A 7,632-nucleotide genomic window follows, 5' to 3' on the forward strand; every position below is an offset into this window, starting at 1 on the left:
GTGGTGCCTGAGATCAAGAGTTGCATGTTCGTCCAACTGAACGAGCCAGGTATTCCTCCCACTTTTTAAAAGTTTATTAATTTTTTTTTTGTAATAATTGACCTCTCTCCTTTAAAACTGCAATCCAAGGCTGGGGCTTTATCTGTGACCAGCCTTCCTGGCCCTGAAAACCTCTTTTATATTGTTTCAACTCTCTGAATGTTACCTGTGTCTAGATCCTGGCACTGCATCCATCCTGTGGCTGACCATTCACTGGGAACCTGAATTATATAGGTTCACATAGTGCCTGTCAGCTTGACTGGACATTCTTCCAGTTCCAACAGCTGGATCTTTATCCCTGGCACCTGTCCACAAAATTAGTCTGGCCCAGCTTTAGCTCACCAAGCTGCAGTGAACTTCTCTGTGACCAGCTATGAAATGAGATACAGTAATATCTCACCCCCCTAGCTTTCTACCACTCTCTCACCCTTTTCAAACTAGATTTTCCATCTCCCTTTGTTCTCCAGTCCCTTAATATCTACTGGGCTGCCCAGATGCTCTCCTTCCTTGCATCACTCCAGAACATTCCAACCATTTAATTTTTTTTAAAGATTTTATTTATTTATTTGACAGAGATCACAAGTAGGCATAGAGGCAGGCAGAGAGAGAGATAGGAGGAAGCAGGTTCCCTGCTGAGCAGAGCACCCGATGTGGGACTCGATCCCAGGACCCTGAGATCATGACCTGAGCCGAAGGCAGTGGCTTAACCCACTGAGCCACCCAGGCACCCAATTCCAACCATTTTAGATTCTCTTATGTCTTGGTTTCTCTGCCATATTCTCTCTGCCAATATTCCAAACTTGGTGGGTCCCTGGGATAATCATTCAGACAATTTATAAAACTTTCAGTTCTCTTCCCTCCAGGTACCTGGTAGGATCATACTTCTCCATTCCCCTACTCTGGCCAATGAAAGGTGAGTAATTTTGAGGAGTCATACATCCAGGTAGAAACTTTAAGAGATAATGCTTCCTTTGTCATATTCTCTTTCCTTTTGCCTATGTGACAAACAACACTCTCTGAAGTGGGGAAAGTGGTCCCAAACTGACCTACAGTGGATGTAGTATTTTCTCTACTGCTGTTCTCTGTCTGTAATGGACCTGGTTGTTTTGCCTAACTGGCATTCCTCTGAAAACCCACCCCTTCCCCACTTTGGGTCCATGGGATTCATGGTTTTAGGGGTGAGTTTATAATTAAGATTCAGGCAATCAAACTGTCCCAGCCCCTAAGCCCCCGTGAGTGGTCCAGCATGGGGCACCTTACCCAAACTGGGCCAATTAGAGTCTATATCAGGATTTGGTGGGAAAAATTGGGAAAGGAGGGCTCTTTTTATGTGGGCTTACTAAAACAGGTAGACTATGTTCTTGGGGCTGCCAGTGGCTATCTAGGAAAGCAGAGCCAAACAACAGAGAGAAACATACTTTTGATGACAATTGTTTGAGGCCCCGGATTTAGCTGTCTTAAGAAACTCTAGACATTCTTCAAACTTTGCTGTTATTTAAGCCAATCGATTATCATTAGACTCTAATCTAGTTTGAGTTGGGATTTCCATCAATTATAACTGAAAAAGCACTGACTAACATAGCTTGAAGTGTTAATGGAAATGTCACAAAAAACTGCAGAATTTTTCCTTCCACTTTTATGCTGTTGAGTCTCTACTGAATTCTTACTGGGCTCAGCAGTCTTTTGTTCAGCTTTATTTACTTCCTATTACATTCCTTATGGTGCTTATTTGCCAAACACTTTCTATTCTCCTTAATTCCTTTCTCGCTCTCCAAGATGAACTGGCCTTTCACTCCTCTGAAATCAATTTCATCTGTCTTGACCACCTCCGCTTTAACCCCATTCCTACATATTTTCATCTATCCATCTCTTTCCAAAGATACCCACATCCCTCGTTCCTCCTGGTGGCTTCCGTTTCGGGGCTCTCCTCTCCTACCTCTGACCTCTCCCGTGCCTTCACTTCCTTGTACTGCAGCCTGGGAATGGTTATGCATAGTCTCTACCTTTCTTTTCTCACAGTACACATCCCTGATCCCTTTGACTGTATCTGCCAAATAGCTCTCAAATCTGCGTATTCCAGTCTTGGCCTGCTAGACGTTGGCATTCACACATCCCAGCTGGGAATGTTTTTCAAACCTGACATGTCCAAAAGTGAACTTATTCTGCTTTTCCAAAACTCAAGCTCTGAGTTATTCCCAGCCATCCCAGTGACTGCCTGGTACCCTCAGACCCAGTGAGTTGCTATGTCCTGTCCGAATCGCCTTACAGCGCCTCTCTAAACTCTACCCTCCTTACGACAAACACAGCTACTAGTTCTGACTTTTATTACCCGGTTTTCCCTTCCGGGATCAGACTCCAAAAGGCCAGAAACAAAATGATGTAGAAAAATACACATTAAAGTAAGTTTTAGGTTGCTACTTTTTGTCCAGGTGCCTACATCAGTTCAGGACTCTCAATTGAATGCCTGCTAGAGATCTCCTGTAATTCATGAGTTGGGTCTCAGTATTTCTTATCCCTGATGATATTCTTGGCACACTTGGAATTAGCACATCTTATGCTCAGCGAACACTGCTGCAAAATTCTTTTGTCGTCCTCAGGGCTCCACTGAAAATGTCCAACATGCTATTGTGAAAGGTTTCCAAAACTCATGCAACATAACTGTTTTCTTAGAGCATTCTCCCAGCCTTGTCCCAGACTCTGATCTTCTTGTTCCACTACTATCCTTTTGTATCAGAGCCTAAAAATATGCAACATTATATAAGCCTCAAATATAAAGACATAAACCTGGAAGAATCAGCCCCAACAGCACTGATCTACCCAGCATCCCTCCTGCCTTCTTTTTAGCTCATTCTCTTCAGAAGATGCTTCCTTTCTCAAATGGGTCTGAGACACCAGGCAAATGAATTTGGGTTGGATTCTGTAGTTAGTGTGAGCAACTAAACTTTTTGTTTGTTTGTTTTGTTTTTTTAAATATTTTTATTTATTTATTTGTCAGAGAGCGAGCACAGGCAGACAGAGTGGAAGGCAGAGTCAGAGGGAGGAGCAGGCTCCCTGCGGAGCAAAGAGCCCGATGTGGGACGCTGGGATCATGACCTGAGCCAAAGGCAGCTGCTTAACCAACTGAGCCACCCAGGTGTCCCTGAGCAACTAAACTTTTTAAAGGGTCACATCACCCCCTTTAAAAAGTTTAGTTGCTCACACTAACTACGGAATCCAACCCAAATTCATTTGCCTGGTGTCTCAGACCCATTTGAGCTGTTAAAACAAAATGCCATAAACGGGGCAGCTTATGAACAACAGAGAGGCTGGGAAGTTTAAGATCAATAGGGTCAGTTTCTTCTGAGGCTTCTCTCCTTGGTTTGTAGATAGCCATCTTCTACCTCTGTGTTTACATGGTCTGTCCTCTGTGTGTATGTGTGTCTGTGTCCAAACTTCCTCTTCTGGTAAGGACATGAATCCTTGATTAGGGCTCACCTTCAAGACCTCATTTTTATCTAATTATCTCTTTGATGAGTACTCACTAATATGCTGGTCTTTGAAAGGTAGATTTCACTTGAATAGGCAAAAATAGGGGATGCTGTAAGGATGTCATCTTGTGAGAAAAGCCCAGGCGCAAGGAAACTTCAGGGAATGCCGTGTGGCCAGTTTGGCTGGCTGGAGAACCTGGTCATGGATGGATAGGCTGTGCTATGGGTTATATTGGGTCCCCCCAAACTTATATGCTGAAGTCCTAATCCGTGGTACCTCAGAATGTAACTGTAGTTGGAGATAAGTTCTTTTTAAATTTTATTTATTTACTTGATAGAGAGAGAGAATGCCTGTGCAGTGAGGAGGAGCTGAGGGAGTGGAGAAGCAGACTCCCCGCTGAGCAGGGAACCTGGTTCAGGGCTGGGTCACAGGACCCTGGGATCAGGACCTGAGCCCAAGGCAGATGCTTAACAACTGAGTCACCCAGATGCCCTGGAGATAAGTTTTTTAAAGAGGTAATCAGCTATCCTCTGCTATCCTACCTACCCCTCCCTTGCAGTGTATTCAGTAAACTTCTATCTCCTTAAAAAACGAACTAACTAAATAAGGATGTACTTAAATTAAAGTGAGTTTTTTTTTTTTTAAGATTTTATTTATTTATCAGAGGGAGAGATGGGGAGAGAGCGAGCAGAGGCAGACAGAATAGCAGGCAGAGGCAGAGGGAAAAGCAGGCTCCCTGCTGAGCAAGGAGCCCAATGTGGGACTCGATCCCAGGACGCTGGGATCATGACCTGAGCCAAAGGCAGCTGCTTAACCAACTGAGCCACCCAGGCATCCCTGAAGTAAGGTTTTTAAGAAAGATAGCTAGGATTAGGATGGTGGCCCACCTTAAAGTGAGGTTTTTAAGGTGGGCCACCATCCTAATCCTAGCTATCTTTCTTTGAAGTCTTTGCAGATACTGGATTAGTTAATACTGAACAATTGCTACTAAAGAAAATACAGGGTTACGTTCCCGTGCAATCTGGTCACAACATTTTCGTCAATCGATTAATATATAATCTTGTTTTTATGTGTTTCTGTTTAAAGGTGTTTTATTTAATATATATAGTTGATTCATTAACATTGACCTCAGAGCCAACAGCGCTATAACACATGCCTGAATGAAGCTCATGGAACCTACAGGTCTGTTTCTGTAGAGCACGTGGCAGCCTTCTCGTGCTTGAGAACACCAGGTAGCACTCACCGCTATGCTTGGGGGTCATGTTAAATGGCAAAGTCACCAAGAGAAATCACAAAAATGCAAAACCGTGGCCCAAAATAGACCTAAAGACTCCTTGTTTACAGTGTGGTCTGAAGCCAGAAGGCAAAGTATCACCGTGTTTAAACTTGGCTGGGAACATGCCTGTCAGGTGACTCAGATTGTTCATTGGACCTCACAGGTACACGAATGACTCCAAAAGGGCTGTGAGTAATCATTCGGGGATTACAAACAAATCCTTGCAAGCAGATGAATTCGCACATACAGGATCTGTAAATATTGAGGATCAATTGTGCTACGAATTTCATTTTATAGGTAAAGAAACTAAGCCTCAAAGCCGTTGAAAACTTACACAAAGTTACAGTTGGCACCGCCAGGATTCAAATTCCATTTTGTAGAAGAGGGAGATGTTTTTCACCTCTCCTGAGTCAGGATAGGATGAAGAGACTTGAAGAAATAGTCAAGCCCATTAACATGGAGGCAGCAAATAGCAAACAGCCTTTACCAAAACTTGCCAATTACCAGAAGCACGCTTTCTGGGAATGGCAAGATATTAGTGGTGAGCAGTTTTATACTTTAAACAAAGAGGATGGTTGTTAAAAGTACAGTGTTATACCCGAGATTTTGCATCTGAGAGACCACCAAGGAGCCAACACCAACGCAATCACACGAGGGTTTATTCGACAAGCTTAAGCTTGGGCCCAAGGATACCTGACACAGTGGAGTAGGGACCTGGACCCTGAGCTTAATTAAGGCAGGGGTATTTATGGGTTCCATTTACTAAAGCAGGGTGGGGGGCTCTGGAACTAAAGTAAAGTTGGGGAAAGTTCAGCCCTTGGGCACAGGGGTCTGAGATGACTGCGGGAGCTAAGATGGCTGTACTTATGCTAAGGCTAAACCTGAGGTGGGATGGCCTTAATTTTTTTCGGCCTCCACATACAGGACTAATATATTTGTGTGATGGCCCTAGAGCCCAATGGACCAAAATCCGTAGCCTTCACGTCTGCAGAAGTTATGTTGTCATCTTCTCAATACAATTCTGTTTAAAAAAATAAAAGAACATTCACACCAAGGCATTATGGGATATACAAAAGCATAATTGGGGCCATATTATAATAGAGCAATTCAAGGAATTCATTGTCAAGTCTATAAAGGAGGTTTCATGTACCAAAAACTTACCATATCACAGTAAGCCATTTAAAAAAAAAAAAAAAAGCATTTATTCATAAAAAAAAAAAAAATCTGTTGAGGGACGCCTGGGTGGCTCAGTCTGTTAAGCAACTGCCTTCAGCTTGGGTCATGATCCCAGGGTGCTGAAATCGAGTCCCACATCAGGCTCCTTGCTCAGCTGGGAACCTGCTTCTCCCTCTACCTGTTGCTCCCTCTGCTTGTGCACTCTCTCTGACAAATAAATAAATAAAATCTTAAAAAAAAAAAATCTGTCGCGGGGGATGGGGTTATGGACATTGGGGAGGGTATGTGCTTTGGTGAGTGCTGTGAAGTGTGTAAACCTGGCAATTCACAGACCTGTACCCCTGGGGATAAAAATATATGTTTATAAAAAATAAAAAATTAAAAAAAAAATCTGTCACGTTGCCACCATGTACTGAATGCTAGGTTAGGTACTAACATCAGTGGTCCATATGAAACCACTTCTGCTTTGGCCATATTCACAGCATAGTACCTGAGATATGTGTAGAATAATTGTGTGTGCTCTTGTGTATGAACTCCTTGGCAGTGCCTATCCACTTCCCTCTCCCTCTGCATTTAAAGCATCTGTAGATTTGTGCAGCTGAGAGCCTCCCAGGAAAACTCAAAACCACATCTTTTCGGGCTGAGATACATACAACAAATGGGTTGATCTGGGGATGTCAGAAGTCAAATTACAGGGACGCCTGGGTGGCTCAGTTTGTTACGCGGCTGCCTTCGGCTCAGGTCATGATCCCAGAGTCCTGGGATCGAGTCCCACATCGGGCTCCTTGCTCAGCCGGGAGCCTGCTTCTCCCTCTGCCTCTGCCTGCCACTCTGTCTGCCTGTGCTCACTCTCTGACAAATAAATAAATAAATAAAATCTTTAAAAAAAAAAAAAAAAGAAGAAGTCAAATTACAAAACAATTTCAAGACCAGAGAGGCAAAAAAGAGTCAGGAATGGTAAGTGAGGGCAACAAGAGATTCTGGGAGTGCCAGGTAAATGGTGCCTTGGACCACTTCAGAAGGACTCTTTCTTGAACCTGTCTTCACTGAGCCACCACATGTTACTGATTTTCTTCCCCTGTCAATGACCTCCCCCTTGTGGAACTCACCTCCTCTTTCCAGCCCCCATGTAAGAGTCAGTCCTCAAGTCTCTTTTCTTTTCTATCTCTTCTTACTCCCTAAGTGATCTCATCCAATCTCTGATTTTAAATTCAGTCAAGGCACCGACAGGAAACAGATGGGACATTCAAATTAAGGTAATTCAAGCAGGGTCCACTAAAGGAGTGTTTATAAAAGCGTAAGGATGGGGCACCTGGTGGCTCATTTGGCTAAACCTCTGCCTTCTGCTCAGGTCACGATCCCAGGGTCCTGGGATTGAGCCCTGCCTCCAGCTCCCTGCTCAGCGGGCTGTGTCTCCCGCGGCCCTTCTGTCTCCCACCCTGCCCCTGGCTCTGTGCTCTCTGCTCTCTCATTCTTTCAATCTGTATCTCAAATAAATAAAAATTTTTTAGAAAGTGTAAAGGTATCATTACTCTGAAGCTAGTGAGGGGAGGAGCTGTCCCAACCATAGTCCTGCAGGGGTGAAGGGAGGGAGTACTTACGGCATGGGAGAGAGACGGTTGTGTGACCTGCCTGACAAGTCATGTATTTTCATGGAGGGACTCAGGCCATTG

This window comes from Mustela lutreola, chromosome 2 (assembly GCF_030435805.1).
Source record: "Mustela lutreola isolate mMusLut2 chromosome 2, mMusLut2.pri, whole genome shotgun sequence".
Classification (NCBI taxonomy): domain Eukaryota; kingdom Metazoa; phylum Chordata; class Mammalia; order Carnivora; family Mustelidae; genus Mustela; species Mustela lutreola.